Below are 13,506 nucleotides of genomic sequence, written 5' to 3' on the forward strand. Positions count from 1 at the left end.
TGGGAAATGACACGTTGATTTTGAAAACCTTTCATGTTCCTTGGGCATACTGACAAAAACTGCATGTTTTTGTCAGTATGGTGGCTGCTGAAGCAAAAGAGAGTATATTTTCTATCAACTAGTAAAACCCCAGTTTAGTTTAGTTTAGTTTAGTTTAGTTTTGTGTTGCTGCTGCTGTGAGAAAACAACCCATCCTCCCAGAGTGTACCAGAGGGCTGCAGGTGTTTCCCATCATCTCAGGTGTTCCTCAGAAGCTTTCCTGGGTGCGTCCTACCTCCTCTCACCCTTGCTATGGTTTTAATGCTGGTACCATGTGCTGATTGTCCTTTCTCCATCCCAGGGCCTGTTGTCACCTGGCACCCGACCTGCTTTAGGTGAAGTTGGAAGCTCCAGCCCCAGCCAGGAACTGCAGGACCCCAAAGTCAGCACCTGCTCCTTGCGCCCAGCAAGGGCCAGGGACTCTCAGGTAAGTTCCTGACCAGTTTTTCATTTCCACCACTTAATTTATCTGCTAGTTCAGATGAAACCCCAGCTGAACACTAAGGAAATGAACCAGGTTTCATTATTCAGCTACGGAAGGCAGACACCAGAGCCATCTGTAGAGTTTGTGTGCTCAGAGCTGACTCCAGGTATGTGGAAATGCCTCACCTGATACTGTGTGTGTAACCTGAATTTGGCCCATGTGGTTGCATACACGCACAGCAACGTGCAGCCTTTTCTGCTGAAATTTTGCTTTGCTCGGTTCATGGGCATGGGTCCATGCAGAGTTTCTCCCTTCTGGGGTCCTTCACCACCCTCGTGTGGGATCCAGATTCACTGCTTCCTAGCTGTGCTTCTCTGTGCTTTCATGGTCACGATGTGTTTTTGAAAGATAACCCAGAAGCATCGTACATCCTCTTGTTTTATGGTTGGGGAACCAAGGAACCAAGGAACAGGAGAGCTGTGAAAACTTTCCACTGAGGGTTGTTTTTTTTTTTTTTTTTCTTTTTTCCCCAGCTTGAAAATTGCTGAGGCTGATTATTTATCTGTTTACAGCACTCATTTTTTCGAGTGGGTTTTCACAAGCTTTTGCAAATTCAAATCTGTCCCTGAATGTCTCAAATTGTGGGACATTTACTAGGGAAGAGCTTGAGACTGGGCACTTTTCTGCCTTGTTCCTCTTACAGCTTCAGTGGCAAATGACACCAGGGTCATCTTCCCATCAGAGCCCTGATCCATGGCCAGCCCTAGCTCTGTGCTGAAGCTAGGGCCTAGGGGCGTGTTGTGAAATGCTTCTGACAATTAGCAGTGAATTCGGAGGTGTTATTTCCCTCCTGCACTTGGCTCAGTGGTGTCTGTTCCTTACAGCTCACAGCCCACGAACTGCGAGGGCTCTGGTGAACATGATGCTCCCCCATGGCTCCATTTTGAGACATTCAAGCAGAATTTCACCGCCTGAGCCTGGGGATGATGTATGGGAATTTTGTCAAAATCCTGTTACTGAAACTGCTGGCTTGAGTTTATAATGTTTCCTGTCTGATTATGTACATGGTTGGAGAGTTAATTTACTCTGTAATTAACTGCTTGCCGGTTTGCCCTTGCCAATCTTCCCTCCTGATGTCGTATTTTATGACAAGGGGCTTAGTTTTGCAATGTGTATCATTTCCCCTTCATTTCTCTTTCTAGGCACCGTGTAACTTGATTTTTGTGAGGGTGGCTGAGGCAGCCCACCCAGGCTGCAGTGAGCTGTGCCATACCATGCGTGTTGCTGGGCCACTGAAGCAAGACTTTGCTGGTCATCATTTTTTCTTATCTGGAGCCAGGTTCTTGCTTGACTTCTGTGCATTCAGTGTCCTGTGCAGTCTGGGCTGGAGCAGAGTAAAGTTTTCAAATATCTGTGACTTCTGTGGCTGGGAATAAACCATGGTGATGGCAGGTCAGAATCCTCTAGTTCAGTTGTCTTCTTCCTTCTTGAACTCCAGTATATGTTTTAAAACTAATCTAACAGCTCACCCAAGCAGCTTTAAAACCTATCTAGTCTTGTTTCTCTTCTACCCCTTTCCTTCTGAGCCTGCTCATCTCACTGCATCCTCCTTTTCCTGTGTCTGGCTTTCAGCTGCTCCAGGCTATGATGAGCCACCACTCAAGCTTGCCAGCAATTTCAAAGGATTTCTTGAATGTCAGTATCATTTAGAATGCTTTTATCCAAAAATATATTTGCTCCAGGAGGACTTCTGTGAGTTGGAAGGCACCAGGTGGCATTTTCAAAATGGTCTGTGCAGCACAGGGGCTCAGGTCCTAGTGAACACCAGTAATGAAGGGTGTCTTGATCACTTATATGCTATTTAAAATCACCGCCTGTTGTCTTGAAGAAGTGGAGGCAAATGATGGAACATCAGTATGCAAGGATTTGCATTTCTTTCCTGTTGTCCAAACCAGAAAATTATCTGCTTATATAGACTGTGGAGTTGTTGTGTGTTGTGGTTACTGAATGAGTTTTCTGTTGGCTAGGAAGTGTGGCTTGGTGAGAAATATGTTGGAGACAGAGTGAAGGTGTGGTTTTCCAGCCCTCTGGTCAGGAGGTTGAAATGACTGCTTTCAGGATGTACCTTTCTTCCCCAGAAGAAACAAACCTTAGAAGTAGTTTCTAAAAGCTGTGGTTCTCTCCAGGACCGCAAAGAACCAAGCTATAGACTGTGGGTTACATGAACATAAAGCTGCCCTAGAGCTGCTGCATGACAGAACAACAGCCAAAAACCCCTCCCTGCCCCGCAGCAACTGCGCTCCAGTGACGAGGTACAGGTTGTGAGCCAGCAAGAGGGTTGCGTTAACATCTGAGCAGGTGGAGCAGAGGATGACTTGAAACCTTCCAGTTATGGGAAATCTGACTCATGGAAGCCATTGGATAAATTTAAATACATTATTCTAGGTTGGAGGAGGAAGCCATCTGGGTAATTAGAGGGACTTGTGTGTCTTAGTGAGGGAAGAACCCATTCAAATGACAAAAGGACTGTCCGAGCCTGAAAATCTGACAGACCTGAGATAAAAAGACCAGTTTGAATGTTATTGATTTAATGTTTGCATTTCAAGAATCCAGCTATGTGAAATAATATTTAAAACATTTTAAGAAATCATAAAAGACCTTTGCTGGTATTTGCCAGCTGTATGAAGCAAGAAGACCTCAAAATTTCATCAGAACTTCACATTATGAAATCCTTTTTAGAGACTTTTGAAGAGATCTTGCATTTGAACTCCAAGTTCCATGAAAGCTCTGCTTTGAACACAAAGCTGGGAGAGAAATGGGAAAATCGCCCCGTGGTCAGATTGCAGTGGGGTGAAGCAGGTAAGGCAGTCTGATTTTAACTTGGTTTAGAGAGTCAAGACTCTGTTCTGCAACCTGGCTCATCCCTGTGGGTCAGGGTTAGTGGCCTGGGGACCCGGGTGGGCTTCTCATGGGCTTCCTCCACCTGCGTCTGCCCCGGTCCCACAGCTGCCTGGTGTCCTGGCTCTCTCTCCTGGCACTGGCTTCAGGTGACATGCAAGTGGTGATATAGCAGCACACTTGGGTAAACTCCAGCCCCAGTCTCGGCGTGTCAGGCAGCAGCTATTAATTTCACAACAAGCAGGTCCCACATGGCAGGATCCCTCCTGGACACTGACTGAGGCCAGGCAGGGAGGTGGTGGTTGATGCGAGTAACAATGGAAAGGGGGGTGTTTGTGACTTACCCAGTGCCTCTGTGAAGGTGAAGGCAGTTGGAGGAAGATGATCCAAAGTCAATGCCTTGATGCCTCTTGCTGTGGAGATGGATTGACAGCCACAAAGTGTGTAATGAAAGCACCCTCTGTCATCATCTCCTGGCAGTGAATTACATGGACTGCTGGTCCCAGTGCTCCTTGTTTGCTCGTTGATACCAGCAGCCCCCAGCAAGTCTCAGCTGTGCCCAGCATGGAGCAGTGCAATCGCTGAGGTGACCGGGGGAACCCAGGCCTGGTGCCCCAGCATCCAGATTTGCAAAAACTCCATTCGGATACGGCTGCCCATGGGGCTTCCTGCCCACCCTGGCTTTAGACAGTAATGGCAATTTGAAGTTTTATTATGTTTTTCACAAGCATAGATCTCAAAGCCCTATGGTACAGACTCATCATTACCATCTTACAGATGGGGTCGCTGAAGCATAAAGAAATGAAATGACCTCCCTGGAACCATTAACTGGGCAAATGATAGGACTAAAAATAGAGATCAGATATTCAGCCTTTCAAGCAACCCATCACCATGCCTAACTAGAAAGAGTTAGGTGCCAAGGAAGTTAGTTAAAGCAGGTAACAAGTATTCAACTGCATGTGGTCACTGAACCAGCTTGGTAAGATGTTTTCACGGGTACTCCGCCTAGGATGCTCCGATAACCCAGCACATTTTTGGAGAAAAGACAGTTGACGGAAAAAACAGTGAGCCACATAAGGCTGTGCTGTACGTCAGTCACACGAACCCTAATACATTCAGAAGTTCCAAATGCCTTTTAAAGCTAATGGTCTGTGCACTAATAGCTCCTGGCCCTGGCATCCAGGCTAGCAGCTGGTGCCGCTAATTGGTAGCCCGGAGGATGAGCACGTGGGCAGTGGGCAGGCGACTGGATTTCAGGAGCAGCAAAAGGATTGGGATTGCTGCCTTGCTAATTCTGTCGTTCGGTGTAGTCTTTAATCAAGATGAAAAGTCAAGAGACCGCGAGGTGCTGAGAAACAACAGCTTTGCCTGATTACGGGAGCCCGGCTCGCTCAGACCTGACAGGCATTGCCTGGAATGGGCAGGCCAGCAGCAGCTTGTGAAGCCACCCGAGCTGCAGCTGCTCTTCTTCCCCGGCCATGTCTGCTGGACAGCGCTAGAAATAGCATCAGGAAATAATATGTCTCTGGCCTTCTGGGGGATGCAGGGTCTATTATTTGAGGTGTGGATGTCAAGTCATATAAAGGCATCTGAACCCCTCCAGCCAAGCCTAGCAGAAATAAACATGCTGTCTGATATGGGGTTGCAAGGGCATTAGCATATCTTCATCCTGGTCTCAGCCTTGTGCAGTGTTGGAGGAGCGTAGCCGTCAAAGCCAGGGCCGCAGAGAGAGAGCAAAGAGCACTAAAATGGCTAAAGGATGTTGTCAGAGAGCTGAAGCCATTCGAGGAGATGTCACACGTTGCTGAAACCAGCACAGAGGGATCCAGTCTGTACCCGGAGGGCAGTTTGGGAGCTGTGCACAGTGATGGGTGCCACCTGGTCTCTTAATGGCAGGTGACAAGGCATCCTCTGATAGCCCTGATAATTAAGGTTTTGGTATTCCCTATGAAGCCTAACAGACAACCTGGAATTAACCTATCTGAGCACCATTTGTTTTTGTCCTCTTGAGAGCAGAGCTGGCCCAGAGCTGTTTGTTGCAGAGTCCCTGCAGCTGCTGAGAGTCTTCTGATGATCTGCAGATGTCTCGAGCCTGTTCCAGTCTTCTGGGTGAATCAGGATAATTCCAGACTGGAAATCACTTGGGGTTACTCTCCCTGCTATGTTGACTGATGTTTTGTTACCCCAGTACTGATCAGATCTCAAAGCTCTTGCTCTCTTCCCAGTTACTTGTTGGATCCAGATCATGCAGTGGAGCATCCCAGTGAGATGATGAAAGAGATCACCAGCTCTAAGCATTCACGTAATTAACCTTCCCACCATTCCCCAGAAATATCCTTTTTCATTATACTTGTGACTGAGTCTGAACCTTGCTCCAGATGGCAGTGGGCTGAGGAGATGAAATTTTACTGTAGTCAGAGCTCACAGATACACAAAAGAGGGAAATTGTGAAAAATTGCAATGACAAGGTTGTTTGGATATCTTGTGATGTTCTGGCTTTAGAGAAATCCATGCCTAATTTGCCTGCATGGCAAGGTAAACTAAAGACCATATAATTCTATTTAAGCTTAACATAGCAGAGGAAGAAACCCATGAAACCCATGTCTCCTGGACTCCTTGTTGTATGTGAGCATTGGGGCTTACTTTTACACGTGCTGCTTAGTTGCTTGATGCTAAAGAATTTAGGATAAAGTATTTCTGGGATTTTGTTGGTTACTACAGAACTTAAGGCATTGCCTCTTCCTTATTCATACTTTCTTTGGACCATACCGTGATCAGGTGCAATTTCAGGGGGACACGGAGGAGAAACACCTCCTGGTTTCTTGCACCTCCCTGTCCTTCCTTCCTGCACCCCTGTTGCTGTGAGAACCCACTGCTTGTTCCTCTAGTTGTCGTGAGGCTGAGCTTGAGAGAGAGAATGCAAGCCCCTTCCAGAAGCCAAGCTGGAGCTTTATATAGACTTTTTCAGGCAGTGACAGGATGAGAATCTGGTGTATGTAGTGCTGGGATGAACTGCTTATCTTGGGCAAGGCGTGCACAAGTGGGTAGTGTCTTACTGAGCTGGAGGCTCAGAGGGGAGTAAGAAGGCACCTTCCCACTTGTGGGATGTGGTGCAGCATCGCTCTGTGTTGTGGGATGGGTGTCTCATGGGGGCTGAAATCCTGACCTGGATGACAGACAGGGAGTTGGTAGAGTCTGGGCAGACCTGAAACTGTCTCCGTACCTTCATTTCCCACCTCTTTGCTTCACCTTCATTTTGCATCAGCATTTGTCACTGCTTTTTCTCTCTTTCTCTCCCCATTTTTTTTCTTTTCCCCCCACCCTGTTTTTAACAATCCTACTTCCAAGCCTAGAGCATGTAGGAGTGCTTGAACTTAGGAAATATATCCTGTTCTGTTCAGTGTGGGACTTCTTCAAAGGTTAGCTGCATTTCCAAACAGCATCATCTGTAGCAGTGCATTGAGGTTTAGAGCATTGTATATTAAACATGCAAACAGATGCTTTTCACAATAGCTGCCTCATCTTTCACCAGATATTAATAATGCAGGGAGTTCTAGATCATCTGTCCTTGTCATTGCTGCTGCATATTGATATAGTCACAGTGACTAGCTGTTAGCAAAATGTGTGAAGATATTCCCTGACCTTTTCCCTTCTCCCCACCAATAACTCCTGTATTTTCCGTGGAGGTAACCAGCACCATATCCTGGCAGCAGTATTTCGGTAACATCCATGCTGTGGACTCTGGATACAATCAAATATAGGCCTCAATACTTTTCAGGACAGTCACTTTGGTGCAGATCTCTGTGATCCCCTGATTTATTCATAAGATCCTCCTCGTTGCCAAACAGCAAAATCTAATTCCCGTTCCTGTCTCTGATCTCTGACTCACATCACTGCAGGGTACAAGTATCCATCACCAGGCACAGCCCTGCCTACAAAGCTGTAGGATGGCAGAGAGGAAACTTGAAGATGTCTGGGGGGTTTTAGTCCCAGATTTTTTAAAGACCCAGATTTTTTAAAGACCGAGTTTGTGGAGAAGTGAAGTGGTTTATGTCTCCTGTAACAACTCTCCCCATTGCAGAGGTAGGAGGGAGTTGTAAGGCAACCCTCTATTTTTGTTCCTGAAATTCAGGCTCACTCGGATACCTGTGGGTGACAGAACTGAGGTGGATGGCACCCTGTTGTGCTGCTGTCCGTGCGAGCAGGGCTGGCCCTCGTGGCTGTTCACCGGCGTGCAGCCTGCGTTGGGAAGTGTGGGTCCTGGGGTGCCTCCTGCAGCTGGCAGGCACAGCCACCGCCTGCCTGCGTGGGCAAACACTGGCAGCTGCTTCTGCAATGCTCCAGTTCCCTTCTCCCTGAAAGCCACAGTGCAGTGCTGCCTCCTTATTCCAAACAAAATATTTGTTAAAGCTCCTCCTTCAGTCTGTTATTTTCTCTGTGTTGATGGTGCTGGCAGGAGGTGGCCTCTGGGTGGATTTTCCCTTGCTGGTGTCAGGCTGGAGCTGAGCCCTGCTTGCGTGGGGCGAGCACGAGGAGACTCGTGTCCTCGGGGGGCAGCTGATGAGAAAAGTGACCTCGCTGGAGAAATGCACACTGGCACCCATGGGCAGGGTCATAGCAAGGGTGCTGGGAGCCAGAGCTGGGGTGGGGGTGCTGAGAGGCACCGCGGGGCTTCCTGCAATGCTGAGGACAAGGACTGACTCTCCCGGAGCTCTTCCAGTAGCCCCCAGACTGGTGTAATTAATGAGACATCCTGCTTTATGTAATAATGTGTTTTGTGTGAGTCACCCTAATGAACAAAAGCAATTCCATGTGCCTCCTAATGGGACTTCTGGTCTTTATGTCCCTGTGTTTGCTGCGAATTATTTAAGGCATCTGGAGGGATTTGTGAGTAATGAAATCTCTGCTGATTCTGTCTCACCTTACGTGACTCCAACGATCTGGTCAGTAGTTTAAGGTCTGTTTTGGGCTTGTACTTCACCTGAAGATCTGCCAGCTTGCAATTTTCTCACTGTTCTTGTTCTCTACTTTCCTTTAGCTCTTGACTGCATTTCCTTTGCCTCCCATCAGCTTAAAAATGGATTGCATGTCTGCCTTGGGTTTGCTGAGGCTGGGCCTGTCAGAAAAGGAAGCAAAGCAATTTAGCTCTTAAATTTAAGGATGGTAGCAGTATCCATGGCATGATCTTATTCAGGCAAGTGTGTGTAGTGCGTGCAAGATGTGCCCAAGTGCTTTCCATAATTCAGGCTCATGGACCTCACAGACCCTCTCCCTCCCATTGCAGGCAGAGGATGAGGAGAGAAAGCACAGGACTTCTTGGCTTCGATGTTCAAAGGAATGAGCAGATCACATGTCTTGATGGGTGGAGATTTTGGTAGTCACGTCAGTTTTGTGGTAGATTTATTATTTCTTTCATTTTTATTTTTTTTTTTTAATCTTTCATGTTCACTTTTTCACTCGGTGCCCTGAGGTTGTGTTGCACTTCGGACTTTGCAGTTATGTGAAGACGTTCTTCTAGATGCAGCCTTGAACAGGGAGCCTGAAGGAGACTTTGGGAAGATTAAATATTGCTTTGAGAGAGTGAATGAGAGCAGACAGCCGGTATTTCCCAGAGCTAAGAGCTGGTGCAGAGCCTTAGCACTTTGTAGCAGCTCTGAATCTGCCACTGCCAATGGCCAAAGGGGATAAAACCGAACATCTGCCAGCTGTGACTTTTGACCGGAGAGGGACGATTCTCCTTATTCCAAGGAATGAGACTCTGATTTAAAGAACTTCAAGCCCTGCTTTTGCTGGTATTAGAATGGCACAGATGTTAGGGTCATGCCTTTATTTTTGGAGCCTGCTTGAGATTACAAGCCTACAACAGAGCAGTCGAAAGGGAACCAGTTTCCCTTGAAGGTCATTTCCTTCTAAGAGGCTTTTGTGGAAGCAAACCAAAGGGGTCAAAGCTGCAGTGAGACACAAGTTGCACTTGCATCGGACACAAGTGCCTCAAGTTCTTGCCCTTTTCTCTCATTTGGTGCACATTGCCTAAATCCTAAAGTATCCAACCCATGAAATGTCAGGAAATAGTAGTTTAGGGGACAACATCTTGAAACACATCTTCTCAGAAAGCAGTGGTTGCTAGTAATGGTTAAGGTAACCAGGTGCAGTGGGATATTTTTATCTTCTCTCCCTGAGTAGGAGGACTTAAGAAGACTTCAAAAAAACAGAGCCAATTTTATTTTTAAGCATAATAGTTAAATAGCTTGGGATTTTTCTACAGCCATTATAGACCAGACCTTTGAAAGATCCAACCCCTTTGTCTCACTGTTAAGGTCCCAAAGGGGACTTTAAAACAGAAGCCAATGCGGTTGGCATGTCAAAGTGCGTGAAGGGGACATATCCTGGCGGTGTGGCATTTGGCAATGGTTATTTATTGCTAGCAGTTAAAGAAACCTGGAAGTGGTTTTAAGTTATAGCAGGAGCCAAATGAGGAAGGGTGGTAAAAGCTGCCCTTCCCCAGCATTGCTGAGCCCCTGATGGCAAGGCTCGGAGGAGTGGCTTCATGGTAGCCTTATTCATACATCCGTCTGGTCTCACTTTCTCATTCCTTCTCTCTTCAAAAAAAGCCCCAGGAATTTGAATGTCTGCAGGCACAGTTAAAAGGAATACAAGTAGTCATGCTAACAAGACTCGTATGTATTCATGATGTCCCTTTCCCTGCTAGGGAAAAATTTGCTTCTGTAACAGACTGCAAATGCGTTGTCTGGTAGACTAATGTGCTGTGTGAATTTACAGGTATTTGTTAGAGGTGACATGGTCACGTTCCTGATGAAAGCAATAGAACTGTGATAACACATGAAGAAAATCCCCCCCAGACCCATAGACAATATGAACAGGAATCCACCAAAGCATGACTGCCAATTCTTCCCAAGATGCAAAGTTTAAAAATGTTTAGATGGAGGCACAAACAGTACAAGCAAATCCATTTCCATGTGCAAAATTTTCTGTTAGCAATTGTAAATTGGACAGTGAGTTGAAATTCTCCCCAGTGGAGAAAGGGAAAGCACAAAGGCTTCTTCCCCTCTAAAATCTTGTTTGTCTCTGTGGTACTTACAGAGCCCTCATTAATGAAGTATTTAAGCATGTTACAACCTTATTGCAGCCCCTGAGAATAACATTCATTTTACAGACATAAATTAAAGTGCAGGAGCTGTGTTAACACTTACCTTGGCTCAGCTGTCCTGGGAACAGCAGCCTGCAGTGCTTCCAAACTCAAATCTACTCATCCACGGTGCCCTTGTGGGCAGGCTGTGCTGCAGACCCCAGCGGCTGTGGTGGAAGGTAACAACATCTGCTTAGGATCCTGGGGCCATTTTATTTCCCCAGCCTCAGCCATCTGGTGGCTCTGACAAAGCAGGTATGTGGGGGTCAGGCACGGCCATGGCAGTCCATCTGCCTTGTAATCAGAGGGTGGGCACCCAAACCCCCTCCAAGTGAAGAGCACAGTCCTTGGGGCTGGCCTCTGGCCACGTCTCGGGGTGGTCCGTCACTTCAGAGCAGATGCAGATTGGAAGTGCAGCTTCTTCAAGGTTATACGGACTGGCTGTGGGCAAATCTGGCTTCAAGTCCTTGAAAGCCCAGCTAAGCAGCAACGTCATAGGTCCTCGGGTCTGTCTGCCAAAAGAGAGGCCTTTTTTTCCTTGCACAAGTCTCCCAGGCATGGGATGCAGGCACAGCACAGCTCGGGGGCGATGCTCAGGACACAGCCCGTGAGGAAGAGGAGCGGGTTCCCCAAGGTGAGATTTGGCTCTTCCCAGGCAAGAGCCCCTCGGAGCTGAAGAGGATCCAGGACCTTGCAAGGAGGAGGACATGCTGTGGGGCCTCTGCCCACAGCCCCTGGTCAGGATGTTTCAGGAGGGCTTTTTTCCAGTTATTCCTATATTTTTCCAGTTTTTCCTATAGCTATTTATCCTCTTTTCAGAAAAATCTTACTTCGACCCTGAATTGAGCTGTCTGGGGACAATTTTCATCCTCTTTGTGAATGCCCTCTTGCTTCCAATACCGCAGGTGGCTGAATGCTTTGCAGATGAATCGAAGTGGAGGAAAAAAGCCCTAATTAGCTGCTTGCTTCACCGTTTCAAGTCATGACAAAGAGGTTCCGAAGTTGTGGCTCAAAGGTACTCAGTAAATAAGATAACTAAATACAATGCTTTTTTATCTCCGTTAAATATGTTAGATGGCTTTGAAGAAAGTCTGAAAAATAACAAGGCAAAGATAGAACAGTAATGCTGGTGACTTCGCATGGAAGTCAGGAAATTCCCTATTTATCCCACAGTGCTTCCCTGGACTGCTTTAAAAGCCAAGAATTAAGAATCATCATTAAATACCATCCATTTTCCGTTCCTGGCATATATTTAACAATAAATGGAACATGAATTTTCAGTCCTCAACGTTCACCAAGTATTTCAGTCCTGAGATTTTCTGCCCAGAGGGCTAAGGGTAAGACAGTTTGTTCAACAGGCAAGAGATTGTGTAAAGAGGAACCAGTGACTTCAGGCAGAAGTTTTCTTGTGTATTTGAGCGTGACGCTTGTTTACTGTCACTGACTTGAAAGCTTTATTTAACTAGTGCGTGCCTCAGTTTCCCTCTGTGTTGAGGAAATAAATGTTTGAACACCTTTGGTAGTTCACAGAACTCAGTAGAAAAAAATCAACCAGAAAGAAAAATAACATGGTAAGAGAGCTCAGCCAGTTGCTGTTGTTTATTTGCCTTAATGTGGTGCCTAGAACTTGCAGTGTTGACACCTCTGAGCAGTCCAAAGGTGGTGTCACTCTACCAAAGGTGGCATCCCGCTATGGGGACCTCTGGGGACCTGGGGGAAGGCACAGCACAGACGGGGCTGCACAACCTGACCAGCTCAACCAACTTCACAGCCACTGTTGCTGCCTTTCATTCTGGTTCAGTTTGATCATGTTCTGTTTTGTGGTGTTTCTTGTTGTTTTGCTTGACTATTTTCAAAAATTCAGCTGCTGTCCCAGCTAATGCAGAATGAGGAGCACTGGGGAAGCTTTCTGCAGCGTCTCTAAGCCAGAAGAGAAAGCAGCATCCTGCTTGGAAGGGAAACACAGGCTGGGTGTAGAAACACCTGAATGCTGCAGATGAAGTCCAAATTAAAAAGCTTATTAAGGAGCAGGGGAGAGCTTCCTGTAAGGAGAGCAGTGGGAGCCGTCACTGGCAGGATACCCTGTGCTGGCAGGGGGAATGGTGACTTTTGGATGGCTTGTTGTCTCTAACAGGCACTATATTAAATTCACCTAAATTCTACAGCAGCCTTGGGCTATGAAATTAAACAAGTCCGAAGGATGCTGTGGGGAGAGTAAATGAGGAGAGTTTGTGGAACTATTTATTGCTGTAGAATATATGCTTTTTGGAGCATGATTATGAAGAATGTAAAATAAATTAGTAGCAGACTAGAAATCAATTTCCTTTCACATACAGTTATTCTTAGTAGTGGTAATCCCTCCTCTCAATAATTTTAAAATCAAAAATTGGTTCAAAGTTTGCTCTTCATTGGGAATATGTCTCTACGAGGCATTGGAAATCTTCTTTACTACTTTCCCATAAAGACCAGTTGACAAATATATTAGTCATCATGGGAGTGGGAAAGTATATTTATATTTTTCAAGACATAACAGCAGCTCCCCCCCTTCCTCCAACTTTGGCAGTCCTTTTTTTTCTGAGCTTTTTGTTGACACCTGGAAGGGAAATAAGAAAAGGGGAGGAACGCGTGGGGCTCCAGCAGCAGAGCTGCACGTGGCTGGGGGATCGGGGCCAGGTTGTGCAGCATCGTTTGTCTACAGCTGTTTTTGTGTGTGCCTGTCACAGTTTGCAGACAGAAAGGTATTCTGGGTGAGGGCTCTGAATACTTCTCCAAAATTATTTTTATACCCATTGTATGGCTCTTAAGTCACAGGGAGTAAGGGGATTGAAAATGGCTTTTTAGTAATCAAGACTCAGGCCCTACAGCTCACAAGAAGTTTGTTAGCAAACTCACCGATGTGTAATTAGAGGTGTTCAAGTGTTTGTGTACATAGAAAATGCCTTTTCTGTAAAAAAAGATCTTTTTTTTTTTTTTTTTTTTTTTTTTTTTTTTTTTTTTT

The 13,506-nt window shown here is 46.2% G+C and overlaps 1 long non-coding RNA gene across 2 annotated transcripts in view; it reads left to right on the forward strand.

Moving 5' to 3' along the window:
- The window catches only part of LOC118176841, a 22,337-nt gene continuing 8,831 nt past the window's right edge, over positions 1–13,506 (forward strand). Inside the window, exons 1-5 of one of the 2 annotated variants that reach the window (XR_004755546.1) lie at positions 1–263; positions 341–466; positions 1,803–1,915; positions 8,646–8,755; positions 11,251–11,253. This is a non-coding gene — a long non-coding RNA (uncharacterized LOC118176841). Of the gene's footprint in view, positions 264–340; positions 467–1,633; positions 1,916–2,581; positions 2,585–8,645; positions 8,756–11,250; positions 11,254–13,506 lie in introns of those variants that run through there. The other variant, XR_004755547.1, reaches the window with a different exon arrangement.

The sequence above is a fragment of the Oxyura jamaicensis genome, chromosome 20 (assembly GCF_011077185.1).
Source record: "Oxyura jamaicensis isolate SHBP4307 breed ruddy duck chromosome 20, BPBGC_Ojam_1.0, whole genome shotgun sequence".
NCBI classification, from domain to species: Eukaryota; Metazoa; Chordata; class Aves; order Anseriformes; family Anatidae; genus Oxyura; species Oxyura jamaicensis.